At 49.2% G+C, this 15428-nt stretch overlaps 1 long non-coding RNA gene across 1 annotated transcript; it reads left to right on the top strand.

The window, feature by feature from the left end:
* The first annotated feature begins 4583 nt into the window (after positions 1–4583).
* LOC138924576 (uncharacterized) lies at positions 4584–15341 on the top strand. Its single transcript, XR_011439532.1, has 3 exons — positions 4584–12026; positions 13335–14266; positions 15055–15341. It is a non-coding gene; the product is annotated as an uncharacterized lncRNA (long non-coding RNA).
* Positions 15342–15428: the final 87 nt, after the last annotated feature.

Below are 15428 nucleotides of genomic sequence, written 5' to 3' on the forward strand. Positions count from 1 at the left end.
TCGCCACCACAGCGTGGCTTGACAAGTGGTGTAGGTCCATACCTGGGATCCGAACCCACAAACTTGGGCTACCAATGTGGAGCATGCCAAACTTAACCACTACACCACTGGGCCTGCCCACAGTATTACTTCTTATTTGACAATCCTTCCCATGTGATTTAACATATCAAATATACCTGTTAATTAGTTTAACATCTCCCTTCTTATAAAAAGAGAGAACAAATCTTTTGGGAGGTTCCAGGGGCCCTCTGGAAAATCTCAAGCTTAGTTTGAGGTCAAAAAGACCTCATTTAGAAGTTGATTTTGGGAAACTTGTCCAAAAATATCAAAAAGTTTTGGACACGACTAAATAGGATGACAGATCCTTATGAAACTTAATATTTATCTATTTAATCAAAGTGACAATAAAAGATTTTAAAGGCAAATATAGGAGGTTACATAATTGTGAGCAAAACTTAGCTCTTTTAATATGGAAAAGACTCAGTTTTCTTAAGTAATCAAAGACTGATTAAGACAACATGAAGAACAGGAAATTATTTTGGTAAGACAGAAAATCTTTGCTTTCTAAGCGGATTACTTGTAAAGAAAAACCTTTCATAATCTCTTATTATCAAAAGCAGACCAATAGCCCAAGAAAACTTTGTCCTTCTATCAGATGAAAGAAAATTAAGTTTTAGTTTTACACTATTGTAAACTTTAGTTGTACACTATTGATATTAAAGCTTATTTTTAAGACCCCTGTATTACAGCGCAATTTTAGCCAATTTGATTATACAAGGTAAAATTCTCTGTCTTTCTCTCTTCCTTTCCAACTTTCTGTTTTCATTTAGTTTGTTTTTCATTCCCTTTTTCTCATTCGGAAACAACCAGTTTTACTTTAGGACAGAATTTGCTTTCTTTTTCTTTCACAAAAACGCATCACCATACCTCGTGCCTCTTCTTAGCCAAAAACGCATCCTACTTTCTTCATATACAGAGTTGTTTCCCTTATTATTTCTAGTAGCTTTAATTAAATATATGAGTTAGAATTCCTGACCCTTAGAAACCTTAATTTCTAGTGAAAACTAAGTAAGCAATTTTGAACTGTTACGCCAGAATTCTTGAGATTTAAAAATTTATGAATACATTTCATAACCTCCAGAAGCATATGCTTCCTTACGGTACAAGTTTTCAATGTGGCACAAGACATGTTTGCTAAAAGACCCAAATATCTTTAGTTTCTCTGTAGTAAGAAGCCTAGTGCATAAACCTCAGTTCAATAATTAATGTTTCTATATTTTATCTTATTTAGAAATGACCTAGATATTCAGTGAATTTCCATAATTTAATTTAACTTCTCAAAACTCTAAGGGCATAAGTTACCAAAGAGATTTGGGGAACTATTTAAGGAGACATATTATAAAATATAATTATTGTTGAAAAGTTCACTTAAAAATTTTTTTATCACACGTACATGTATTTAATTCACTTTTTCTTAACAATCATACTTAGGTTACTCATGAAAATTTCATGAGATGTTAAAGCAGCTAGTCACCATTTTAAGCTATTTTTCTTGCTGACAAATTTTGTAACAGAGAAAACTGAGTTTATTTGACTTTTAGTAAGCCTAGGTAAAATAAAAGTATTCTACTTAATGCTGATAACTCTAAAGACATCCCTGTATTAATTAAACCAACAAACTTAAACTAACTTCTGTTTACTGAAAATTATCCTGGATCACGTGAACCTGAAAAACATTTGGGTTAGTTTTTATATTTCTGAGAGTATACTTACTTTATATAGCACTTGTTTGTCTTTGAGCCAATTAAATAGAGCTCCTTACAGATTAATTTTGACAATATCATCTGGAAGTGGAAAACTGTCACATGCACAGCCTGCACAGTCAATGGAGGACTGCGTGTACGATGGTGGTTCCATAAGATTATAGCAGAGCCGAAAAATTCCCGTTGACTATGACATCATACCTGTCATGATGTCACAGCGCAACCCATTACTCATGTGTTTGTGGTGATGCTGGTGTAAACAAACCTGCTCTTCCGGTTGTATAAAAGTCCAGCACACACAATTATGCACAGTACATAATGCTTGATAATGATGATAATGACTATGTTACTGGTTTATGAATTTGCCATACTATACTTTTTATCATTATTTTAGAGTGTACTCTTTGTACTTATAAAAAAAGTTTACTGTAAAACAGGATGCCATGCAACGCCGGCAGCAGCCTCCCACATCTCATGTTTACCGCGTCTCTTGATTGCATCGTTTTCTCTTGTGCTTGATTTAATCTCGTGTTGTTTTTTTTTCATCATGGCGCCTAAGTTTACAAAATCCACCTTGCCACTAAGAGGCCACATTGAGTGACTGACCCGGAAATGAAATTAAAAGTGATTGAGGGGGCTGGCCCCATGGCCAAGGGGTTGAGTTCATGTGCTCCGCTGCGGCGGCCCAGGGTTTCACTGGTTCAGATCCTGGGCACGGACATGGCACTGCTCGTCAGGCCATGCTGGGGTGGCGTCCCACATGCCACAACTAGAAGGACCCACAACTAAGAATATACAACTAGGTACCGGGGGCTTTGGGGAGAAAAAGGAATAAAATAAAATCTTTAGGAAAAAAAAATGTGATTGAGAACGGTGAAGGTGGAAAAGCAGTGGTGGTTGTTGCTCGCCAGTCAGGCGTGCCCCATTCCACCCTAGCTACGATCTTGAAGAACAAGAACAAAAGGATGGAAGCTGTTAAAGGGTCTGCTTCATTGAAGGCAACAAGACTAGCAAAAAGTGGAAAAGGGCCTGTGGCAGATGTGGAGAAACTTCTAATGACCGAGACTGAAGACCAGACACAGAAGCGTGTCCCTCTCAGCACCATGAGGATCACGGCCACAGCAAAAAGTTGATTTGTGATGTTGAAAGAAAAGGCTGCCCCCGCCTACGATGTTGAGTTTACCGCCAGCTCTGGGTGGTTTATGTGACTCCAGAGTCACTATTCATCACATCATGTGAAAGTGAGGGGTGAGTCTGTGAGCGCTGATGTGGAGGCAGCTGAAGAATTGTTGGAAACTCTAGATAAGCTGATGGTGGAGGAAAATTACTGTCAGAGCAAATATTCAATATGGATGGAACCTCCCTATTCTGAAAATGGATGCCTGAAAGGACTTTCATCCATCAGGAGGCCAAGTCAATGTGGGTTTCAAGGCTTTTGAGGACAGGATAACTGTCTCGCTTGGGGGTAATGTTGCAGGCGACAAATTGACACCCTTTGTGATCTGGCACAGTGAGAACCCCAGGGCCTTCAAGCATAGCAAGAAGCACACAATGCCAGTGTATTAAAGGGGCAATAAGAAGTCATGGATGACTCAGCTCCTCTTCCAAGATGCCCTCCTGAATTGCTATGCCAGCAAAATGGAGAAGTACTATTTGGAGAATAACATACTTTCCAAGATTTTGCTTATTGTTGATAACTCTCCCAGACGTCTTGCTTTTATTGATGATCTTCATCCCAATATCAAAGTAGTGTTTCTCCCTCTAAACACCACTTCTTTGATCCAACCAATGGATCGAGGTGTTATAAAAACTTTTAAGGACTACTACCACCCGAGGAGGACCTTTGCCCAGACTATTGCCACAAATAAGGAAGACACTGATGCAATTCTTGGAGGATTACAAAATCTGTGACTGCATCAAGAATTTTGCTTGGGCTTGGGGTGATGTCACCAAAGAGTGTATGGATGGCATCTGGAAGAAGTCCATGACTTCCAAGGATCTGCCAAGGGTGAGGAGGTTGAAAAAATCAACAAGGCTGAGGCTGAGATGGGAAACAACTTTTACCTAGATGTGAAAGTGGACAACGTCGAGGAACTCCTAGGGGGGTTCCTGAGGCACTGACTGACGAGGACTTGCTGGAACTGAAAGAGGAACGCACAGCTGAAGAAGAGGCAAGAGAAAAAGAAACGACCAGAGAAGAAAAAGAACCTCCAAGGACATTCACAGTGAAGCGTTTAGCAGAAGCTTCTGCAGACCTCACTGAGCTCCTTACAAAGCTTGAAAACATGGACCCCAACCCCAAAAGGTTTTCGCTAATAGAGAGGAATGTTCATGGTGCATTATCTGCTTATAAGCAACTCTGTGATGAAAAAAAGAAACAACCAAGCAAACCACCATGGACATATTTCTGAAAAGAGTGACACTTCCTCATGAATAGCCTCAGGCAGGTCCTTCAGGAGGTGTTCCAGAAGAAGGCCTTGTCATCATAGGAGGCGACAGCTCCATGCGTGTCATTGCTCCTGAAGACCTTCCAGTGGGACGAGATGTGGAGTGGAAGACAGTGATACTGATGATCCTGAGCCTGCGTAGGCCTGGGCTAATGCATGTGTGTGTCTTTGTTTTTAACAAAAAAGTTTAAAAAGTAAAAAAATAAAATTTAAAAATAAAACAAAGCTTACATGGCTCCAGAGAGCTGCTGACGGAGTCACGGGGCGGGGGTGGCGAAGCTGATAATGCCTTGAGGTTTCCCAGAAGGAAGAAAAGGGGAGCAGACTGCAGCTGCAGGAGGGCATCCTGGGGTGGGGAGGGGGGCAAATTTGGGGTTCAGATGCCTATTGTCTCCTACCATTGGTGAAAAGTGGCATTTCTCTCCTTCCTTCCTCCCTCCCTTCCTCCCTCCTTCTCACTTCTCCTTGCTTCCCTCCTTCTACCTCCTCCTTATTCCTTTCTCCTCCTTTATGAGCCAGCCTGACACCTCCCTTGTGACCTGTTTGCTCATGTCCTTCGCTCCATTTCTTTCCTGAGGTCTTCCTGTTTTTGCTATCTAGGTGATCTCTATGTGTAGTGAAACATCAGCCTTTTCTATCCTGTGGCTGCAAATCTTCCTCTGATTCATGATTTTCTGTCTTTTTTCCCCTCAGTTTTATTGAGGTATAATTGACAATGTAAAATTGTACGATATTTAAAGAGTACCTCGTGGTGATGTGAAATACGTATACATTGTGAAAGGATCCCCCAGTCTAGTTCATTAACACATCCATCACCTCACATATTTATCTTTTTTTTTTTTTTTTGGTAAGAACATTGAAGTTCTACTCTCTTAGCAAATTTCAATTATACAATACAGTATTGTCAATTGTAATCACCATGTTTTATATTAGATGTTCAGACCTTGTTCATCTTAAAGCTGAAAGTTGTATCTTTTACCAAACACTTCCTGTTTCCCCACCTTCAACTCCTGGCAACCACTTTTCTACTCTTTGTTTCTATCGGTTTAACTTTTTTCTTTGTAAGATCCACATGTGAGTGATGGCCTGCAGCGTTTGTCTTTCTCGCTCTGGTTTATCTCAGTTCGCATAATGCCCTCCAGGTCCATCCATGTTGTTGCAAATGGCAGGACTTCCTTCTTTCTCCTGGTTGAATTATATTTCACTGTGTATATAAACCACATCTTTTTTATCCACTCATCCGTTGACGGACACTTAGGTCATTTCCATATCTTGGCTGTTGTGAATAATGTTGTGATGAAGATGGGAGTACAGATGTCTCTTTGAGATCCTGTCTTCATTTCCTTTGGATATAAACCCAGAAATGGGATTGCTGGATCCTATGGTAGTTCTATTTTTAGTGTTTTATGGAACATCCATACTGTTTTCCATAGCACCTGCACCATTTACATTCCCACTCAGTGTGTGCAAAGGCTTGCTTTTCTGCACATCCTCACCAACGCTTATTTCTTGTCTTTTGGATGATAGTCATTCTAACAGGTGTGAGGTGACATCTCCTTGTGGATCTGATTTGCATTTCCCTGATGATTAGTGGTGTTGAGTACCTTTTCATGTACCCATTAGCCATTTGGATGTCTTCTTTGGGAAAATGTCTATTCAGTTCCTCTGCCCATTTTTTAATTGGATTGTTTGTTTTTTTGCTATTGAGTTGTATGTGTTCTTTATATATTTTGGATACTAACCCCTTATCAGATGTATGATTTGCAAATATTTTCTCCCATTCCATAGTTTGCCTTTTCATTTTGTTGATGATTTCTTTTGCTGTGCAGAAACTTTTTAGTTTGATGTAGTCCCATTGGTTTATTTTTGCTTCTGTTGCCTTTCCTTTGGTGTCAAATCCAAAAAGTTGCCAAGACTAATGTCGAGGAACTTGCCTCCTATGTTTTCCTCTGGAAATCTTATGGTCAGGTCGCAATCCATTAAGTCTTTAATCCATTTTGTCTTTAATCCATTTTGAGTTGACGTGGGCTATGGTGTAAGATAGGGGTCCAGTTTCATTCTTGTGCATGTGACTGTCCAGTTTTCCCGACACCATTAATTGAAGAAATTATCCGTTCCCCATTGTATGTTCTTGGTTCCTTTGTCATAAATTAGTTAACCTTATATATAATGGTATATTCTGGGCTCTCTAGTCTGTTCCATTGATCTATATGTCTATTTTATGCCAATACCATATTGTTCTGATTACTATAACTTTGAAATATGGTTTGAAATCAGGAAGTGTAATACCTCCAGCTTTGTTCATCTTTCTCAAGATTGCTTTGGCTTTTTGGGGTCTTTTGTGGTTCCATACAAATTTTAGGGTTGTTTTGTCTATTTCTGTGAAAAATGCCATTAGGATTTTGCTAGTGAACGCTGGGGAGTTCTCCAGTTAAGAACTGTTTGTTTGTTTGCTGTAGTCTGATGGGTCTCATGGACTCAAGCCCTGCAGGCTTTCAGAGCTAGGTGTTTTGGGGGCCCATCTCTTGGGTGGAAGTCTTAAAAGTTAGGGTGCTAGATGTTGGGTCCAAACCCTTAGCTCCTCAGGGAGAAGCTGGGAGTTGGGAGTCCCCTCCTGACCACATGTCGCTGTGCTGGTAGGTATATGGCAAGAGTGCCTCAGTCTCTCCTACTCTTTTCAGTTTGGGTGTTTTCTTGTTCTCCTCATGTGTACTTGTTGCTCATCTAGTTTCTAGACTTCTTTCAGAGGGAACTGCTCCATGTGTAGCTGTAGATTTGGTGTGTCCATCAGAGGAGGTGAGTTCAGGAGCCTCCTATGCCGCCATCTTGGACTGAAACTCCCATGTCTTTTGACCCTGGCAACTCTTACAAGCTTTGACCATGCCAGCCTAGAACGTTCTCAGACAAGTCACTTCTCCCTGGCTCTCGGGAGATGGCTCTCTCTCTCTGGTGACCTCGGCCCTACTGGGTGGAAGGGAGGGACCCAGTTTATTGAGGAAGGGGCAGAGCTGGACCACCTGAACCTTCTGGAAGAACTGCCTCAAATCTTCAAAGGCTCTGAGCTCCAAGAGGGCCTGTCCCTCCCTAACCCTTTGCTGTCCCCAAGCCTGTGTGGTGGTGGCTGCCCCAATTCTGGGTGACGCATCTCCTACCCGCCTGTGAGGGTGGGCGGTTTGGGAAACAGGTGACAGTAACAGCCTCAGTCAGGAGTCTTTGGCAGTGACTGACAAAAATGAAAAATTATTGGCTCCTGTAAACAAATCAGGGGTGGCAGGGCGGCTCTAGTTCTTGGGGCCATATCATCTTCCTAATGCTGCTGTCACAAATTACCATGAAGTTAACGGCTTGAAACAACTCAGATTTGCTCTCTCCCACTTGGGTAGGTCAGGAGTCCAGGTTGGCTCTGCTCAGAACTTTCAAGGGCAAAATCAAGGTGCCAGCCAGCTGCATCCCTCTTGGGAGGCTCTGAAAGAATCTAAGCCCATTCAGACTGTGGGCAGAATGCCGTTCGTTCGAGCTGTAGGACTGAGGTCCCCATGTCCTTACTAGCTGTCAGCTGGGGCCCCCCTTAGCTCCCAGAGGCCTCTCTGTGGTCTCTGAGCTGCAAATGGGTCCCTATATTTCAGAACCAGTAAAGGCATGTCAAATCCTCTCATGCCTGAAATCTCTCTGACTTTTTCTTCTGCTGCATCTCTTCTGTTTCCAGCCAGAGAAGGCCCTCTACTTCTTAGGGCTCTGTGTTTAGATTGGGCCCACCAGACAATCCAGGCTAACCACCCTGTTTGAAGGTCTATAACCTTCATTACATCTGCATCTCTTTTGCAGGTGACCTAACATAGTTATAGATTCTGGGCATTAGGGTGTAGACATCTTTTTTTTTTTCAGTGAGGAAGACTGGCCCTGAGCAAACATCTGTTGCCAGTCTTCCTCCACTTGGTATGTGGGATGCTGCCACAGCATGGCTTGATGAGCAGTGTGTAGGTCCACACCCAGGATCCAAATCCTTGCAGAATTCAACCACAACTCCACCAGGCCGGCCCCACAGGGATGGACATTTTTGAGGGAGGGGCACTATTTTGCTGACCACAGGGCCTCCAGAACTAGGATTCTGGCCCTGTTCAGACTCCTATTTCTCCCGTTTTGTTCTGTGTGTTGTTTTGTTCTCTTCCACTGCAGAATGAGGAGGGCATGACATCTCCCCAATATGTTCTGAGTCACACCCTCAAAAGCCCTGTGATCAGAGAGGACAGGGGTGGGGGTGTCCTCTCCCAGTTCCACTTTTAAACTCCCCAGGGCAGAGTCCTGACTGGTCCAGTGCAGGTCACAGGTCCATCCCACGGATCTTGGACCGGGCACGCTGGGGGGTTGGGTGGGGGTCGGGGATAAGGAATGTCGGTCCAGCCTATCCCAGAGCCCACTCTGAGACTAGAGGGGAGAGGCCTGTTAGCAAAGAAGGGAGGGGTGCTGGGCATCCAGAATGACTTGGTGACCATCATCATATGTGGTCACCCCTCTCGGCCACCTGGTCGAGCTCACTGCAATCCTGAGAGGCCTAGCGCGTTATTAATCCCTCTTTACCGAGACCCAGTCCTCACTCCACCACTCACCAGTGGGCTGACCTCTCACTGGGCCTCAGTTGTTCCCTCGGTAAAATGGGAATAGAATAATAATCCGTGCCTGGCCGGGCTATTGAGGGTTGCTGGGGAAGCAGACCGGAGGGTGTGTGTGAAGAAGAGTCCTTGTAGACGTGAGGGGCCTTTGACCAGACCTGGAGGGACTTCTGTGGCTCTAGTCCCTCTGTGGCAGCGCCAGGGGCCGACAGCTCTCCGGCAGACACTGGTGGGAGCAGGCCTGCCCAGCATGCACCTGGCCAGGCTCTGGGCCATGAAAAGGCAGCCATTCAGGGCCAGCTTGGACAGGAGCCGGGTGACGAGAGACAGGGAGCCCTGTGCTCTGGAGAGGAAGGAGGCCTCCGCGTGGCCTCCCGGTGGGGCTGAGCTGCCAGGCAGGGGGACAGGCCGGCTCACCGGGGAGGGGGAGGCGCCGGGCAGGAAGACTAAGCTAGTGTTTGAGGCCGAGGGGCTGAAAGGAGGCTGTGTGTGCCCAAGCCGGCCGCCTGGCGGGCGGGGATGTGAGTCACTGGTGGCCTGGGGGGAGGGGGCAGCCCAGCTGTCCAGGGTGAGGGGGCACAATGCCCACCCGTGTGTGAATGCATGTCACTGTGAGTTTGGACGGGTGTGCCGGGGGTGGGGCTGGGGCTCTGCAAATGTGTCTGGGCCGCCCTGGGCTCCCTGGGATGGACACACCCAGCCGTCCTCTGCACACGGCCAAGGCGAGTCTGCCCTGCTCCCTGCCAGGGTCTCCTCTGGGCGGCCAAGCCTGGCAATTCATTCCCTGGACTGTTTAGCCAATGGTGTCGGTGCCTCCCCGCCCCTGGGCTGCCAGGGAAACAGAAAGGCCTGTCCCTGCTCTCCGCGGGGCCCAGTATGGTGGGACAGGTGGATAAGGGACAGACAGACGTGATGCCAGCCGAGGGAGGGAGCACCTTCTCCAAGGGAGGCGACATTTGAGGGGACATTTGAAAGATGAGCAGGAGCTGGATGCAGAAGTGGGGAGCACATCTGAGCAGCAGGAAGCCGGGGTCTTGGTGAATGGGGGAAGAAGGCCAGGGAAGCTGGAGCAGGAGCTGGGGCTAGACTCCAGTGGGGTTAAGAGCCTGTGGGCAGTGCCTGGAGGCTCCTGGAGGTAGGGGTGGGCACAGACTTGAGGACCTGGGGACAGATCCAAAGAGGCCGTGCATGGAGGAAACAGGGACCTGCCTGGTCCTGAGCCCGTTCCCAAGGGCCTGCCGAGTGGGGTTTCATGGGTAGCAGATGAGCTGGTTGAGGGAGGCCCCTCCCACCTGGGAAAGGCCATGAGCTTGTGTGCGTGTGTGTATGTCTCTCTAGGTGTGTCTTTGTGTGTGATGAGTATTTGGGTATGTGTGTCTGTGAGTATATCTAGGTGTGTGTATGTCCATCTCTCTCTGACAATATGTACCTCTGTGAGTGTATGTGTGTATGTGTGTGTCTGCGTGTATTTCTTACAGGGTGTGCATGTATCTCATGTGTGTATGAGTGTGTATGAATGAGTGTTACGTGTCTCTCTCCAAACGTGCATGCTTCTGTGTGAATGTGTCTGTGTGTGTGTCTGACCTATGTGTCTATGCGTGTTGTATGTGTCTCTGAAGGTGCCTATGTCTGTGTGTGTATGTGTGTCTCTGAAGGTGCCTATGTCTGTGTGTGTATGTGTGTCCCTGGGCGTGTGTCTACGTGTCTGGGTCTGTGTTCCTCGTAGGCCTGTGTGGCTATGTGTGTATCTGGTGTGAATGTGTATTTGTTTCTCTCTGCGTGTGTCTGAGAGACAGTGTGTGTCTTTGTGAGTGTGCCCACCACGCCCTGTGACAGGAGCCTGGGGTGCGGCCCAGCTGGCCTGCATCCAGGGCAGCATCTGGGGAGCGCTCCTTCCATTCCTGCCAGCCCTCCCCGCCCAGCTTCTCCACAGGGCCCCCAGACCCTGGTTCCTGGGCCTCTTTGAACTCTGACCTCTCTCTCCAGCCGCCCAGCTCAACGCCCACCTGACTGGCTCCCACACCCACAAAGCCATAGGTGGCCTTGGCTGCCCCCAGACCAGCCAGCGGAGCCCCAGGCGCAGGAAAGGGGCCAGGGAGCGGCCAGCCTCCAAAGGAGCTGTGTCCACCCTCCACTGGCCAGCCCGGGGCTCCTCCCACCCAGGAGAGAAGGACTTGTCAGGAAAACATGTGGAGCCGTTTCCCACACGGCCCCCGCCCCTTTCTCCTTCCTCCTGGGATCTCCATCTTAGGGGTTTGTTGTGGAGGGTGATTTGGGAGTCCAGGGCCAGGGCAGGAGGACTGGCCTGGGCATCTCTTCCCCTGCTTTCTGGATAAGAGCAGCTTCCTTTGAGGCATCTGCCCCTCCGGGTCGTTCCTGTGGAACTGCTAACCCCAGGGCCCTGCTTCAACCACGGCAGGGGACACACAACGCAGGCTGGCACCCCAGTCCCCTTAAACATGATCACTGGCCCAGGTTTGGGCCCCTGACTAAAGGGAGACCAATGAGAGTCCTTCCCTGGAATTTTATATATGGAGGTTGGGAGGGAAAAAACCCTCTTTCCTCTGGGGTCCTCCAGATAGGAGGTGCTCAGGCCAGCCTCCTGCTCTTCATAGTAGAAACCTGGGGACGGATGAGGAGAGAGTCAAGAGATGGGCGACTGTGTGGGGGGTGGCTCGTAGGAAGAGAACAAGAGAGAGGGGTTTCCTGTCATACGAGCAAATAAATTCCTTTTGCTTGAGCTACTCTGAGGTGGGTTTCTGTCACTTGCAGCCAGAGGAGCCATAGACAGTCCTTGCCTCAGCCACAGGCTTAGGTCTCCAGGGTGCACAGGAACACCTTTGCCTGGCCCTTAAGACTCCTGGCTGTCCCTCCTGCCCCCCAGGCTTTCTCAGATCCCACGCAGAGGCTGTGGCCACACTTTCTCCCTCTTCTCAAGCTCCTAAACCCACCTCTGCTTCCTCAACTGCCACCTGTTAGCTAGGAAAAGTGAATTCCTCTACTCTCCCCCTCTCTGCCCAAGTTTCCCCCATACCTGCCTCTCCCTTCTGTCTTCCCTCTCCTCGGCTCACAGGAGGAAGTGTCCCTCTGCTGGCCCTTGCTCAAGCTGACCAAGAGAGCTGGAAATGGAGGGCCAACGCCAGTGGGTCCCAAACCTGCCTGGACATCAGAATCATCTGAGAAACTGGAAAAATACAATCTCCCAGGTTCCTTCAGCTTCTCTGCAGGCAGGATCTGGAATTATGATTGTAAAACATCTTCACTGGTTATGGCAATGATACTTTCTTGGTTGTTGGGTTGGTCTTGGCTCAGTTAGGATTTAGCCAGAGAAGGGGATCTCAGGTCCCAGAAACAGGATGTTGTCCATTATGTTGCTCGTATGGGGACCCTGCAAGGAGCCCCTTTTAACTTCCTCCCGTCTTCTCCAAACCCCTTGCAATCAGGGCTTCTCCCTGGTCCAGTCTTAACCTGGGCAAGGGAACACCCCAGACTCCAAACCAGACCACCCACGCTTCGGAAACCCTGTACCCTCTGCCCTCCTGAACTTCCCCTCCCTTCCCCGTTCCCGCCGCCTCTCTGCTCTCTCCTTCTTGGCCTCCTTCTTTTCCTCTCACCTATTAAAGGGAGGGCCCACCCCCAGGAAATGTCTTCCCCTGGAACTGGGGGGGCAGAGTCTGCCTGTAGGGGCTCCTCCACTGCCAGTTTGCACAGCTGCTCCCTTGACTGGGCAGCCCCTCCCAGGGTGCCCGACAGGGCAGGTCAGGTTCTCTGCCGTGGATATGGTGGCCTCCGAGGCCCAGAGGTAGGTGAGGACAGTAGGCTCACCCCATACCTCCTCGCCAGCTGGCATGTTACCATTGAAATCAATGCTACCCCACTTACAGCATCTCTTCCAAAGAAGCACAAAAAAAGACCTCCCACCACTGCCCAGGTGCCCCGGGGTGCCCCATTCTCCATCCTTCGCAGGAAAGCTCTCTCTGGGTCAATTCAAGGGCATGTTGACCAAGGACTGGCCAACCTTCCAGTCAGATCATTGCGTGGGGACGCCCAGGGCCGATTAGAGGCAGGTATGGACCCAGGGCTCCGCTCTGCTGGGGTGCGGGCCTCCTTTAGGCACCGGCAGAGACACCTGTGTGGTATTTCTTGCCAAGCACATATCTTCAGCGACACTCTTTTCACTAAAGAGCAATGACTTCTGACCCTCCAGCGCTAATTAACAGACCGTCTGGTGCAGGTATAGACGGCCACACTTGAAGTGCTGGCCATGGCTGCTCCTGGAGCATAGACTTCAGCAGGGTCTGGATGCCAACTGATTCTGGAGGGTTGATGGGGGCTGATGTAAATGCCAAGTGGGAATGGAGACGGGGAGGAGGCAGGGAGAGGGAGAGAAGGGGAGGACGTTCACAGTGTTAAGGGGAAGGGGAGAGAGGAGAGATATGGGGAAAGGGAGAGGGGAGGAGGGGAGCTTCCTGGGGTTCTCCCAGTCCGGGCTCACTGAAAACCCCCTCTTCCAGGGCAGAGCGTCAACCTGAGGGGAGCAGAGACTGACCCTGTGACAGGGACACCTGACCCCCTCCACCACTGCTTGGGACTCCAGCCTCTACTCAACCAGCTCCTCCCATTCCCCAGCCTCCCTCCAGGGCTGCGGACAGACACCTCCACCCCCCACAGGGTCTTGGGGTCTGCAGCTTCCATCTGCTTTCCGGGCAGGGGGCAGATTCCACCTGCAGGCGGACCTGCCTCTCCTCTGGGCCCGCGCTCAACCACCCCATCTGTGGCTTGAGACAAGCCTCAGGAATCTGCCGGGGCTCTGCCCGCAGGGGCCTAGAGAGGTGGAGCGGGCCAGCCTGGGTGAGCCCGAGTGCTTCCTGACAGGGACGGGCCAAGGGAGCCTGTGAGGCTGATAGTGAAAGCTGACCCGGGCCTGGCCCAGCTCCCACACCCCCCCACCCCACCCCACCCCACTGTCAGGGACTGAGTATCTGTCATCCATGTCCCCAGTCTGAGTTCTACCTGGGCACAGAGCAAATGAATCCTTGATGACAAACTGTTGCTCTCGGTGGACCAGATTCTACCACAAACACTCTGTTGGCCTTGGGCGGCTCCCCCATTACCACCTCACTGAGCTCTCTCTAAAGCCTTGTGGGTTGGGTCAAATATTAATAATAATGATACTGTAACAGCAGCCAGCCTATCACAATGCCACCACGTAGGAGACACTGATCTGCATGTTTCTCATGCCTCATGGCCCATAACCCCATGCTGGCAGGAAATTGAGTTCTCAGGGGGATAATCCACCTGCCCCTAGTAACAGCCAGGAAGTGCAGGGCCCTTACTCAACCCCATCCCTATAGTCCCCAAACCTGGGCTCAAAACCCCTTCCCAGGGAGAAGCTGTGTACTCCCTCACCAGGCACCTGAAGAGGCGCACAGATTCCGGGTGAGAGGTCAGTGCTGAGGCCGAGCGGCCTGTTCTCAGCCAGGCAGATGCTGGCCCTCCCCCAGGGCCACATTTGCAGGGCAAAAGCAGAAGAACCCAGAAGCCTGCGCAATGGAGTGAAGAGCCTGGTGTGCTGGGGGACGGGTGGCCAGTGGAGCTGTGGGTGGCCCTCGGTGGCAGGCAGCCAGGCCAAGGGGCCTTTAGGGCTGTAGGTCAGACCTTCCTCCTGCTCTGGTCCTTGGGAAGGGCCATCACACAGAGCACTGGCCCCAGGGTTCTCCTCTGGAACTCTTGCCTGAAGGCCCTCCACATTCCTTGATTGGAGCTTGCAACATATTTGCACCCTGGGTCTTTCCTCCCCCTCAAGGGGCTGTTGAGCCTTAAGGAAAGGGCTGAAAGGACTCCTCACCCCAGCCTCAGGGGCCTGGGGCCCAGCTTGGCAAGAACAGCCTCCTTAGTCCTCCTACCACCTGTCTTGGACAGCGCCTGGGGGCCTCCTGGCAGGAAAGCAGCTCCCTCTCCTTGCTGTCTCTGGGAGAAGGGCTCAGAGCCCACCTCCGGAGCCAGGCAGGCCTCCTGGGTTTGCTTATTAACTACAGGACCTGGCCCACTGGGCTTTCTCCTCTCCGCACCTCCATTTCCTCCTTTGTGACATGGGAATAATAGTATGTGCCTCTGGGATGAAGTGAGTCATTCGAGCACAGGGCCTAGAATCGTGCTTGGCATATTTGTAACCAATTGATGAATGTTACCTGTTATTTATTGGACCGTGAAATGTTTCCATTTCAATTCTAGGGGCATTCTGAGGTCCTACTGCATGCTCAGCGGTGGGACCTCAACAGGGAACAAAACCAGAACAGACATCTGGGCGACAGCAGCGCCAGCAGAGGTGTTTACCTGTTAGAGGATTCTGGAAGTCATCTGGGTGGGAACACCCATCACCCCAGACCCCACTGGGCCAAGAATGCCCCTCTGTGTTTGAAGTCTACACTCATCCCTAAGAGTAGCTGGGTCTGGCACACACAAGCATATTAATAAAGGTTTGGCGACAAAAAAGGTTTTGAGTGAAATACTTATTGATGGATGAAAAGAAAGGAAGTTAGGCTGGGCAGACAGGCCTTCCCTTGGTGGGAGCTCTCAGGGGCAGGAGGGACCCCAGAGATGGGGGG

Source organism: Equus caballus, chromosome 6, assembly GCF_041296265.1.
Source record: "Equus caballus isolate H_3958 breed thoroughbred chromosome 6, TB-T2T, whole genome shotgun sequence".
NCBI classification, from domain to species: domain Eukaryota; kingdom Metazoa; phylum Chordata; class Mammalia; order Perissodactyla; family Equidae; genus Equus; species Equus caballus.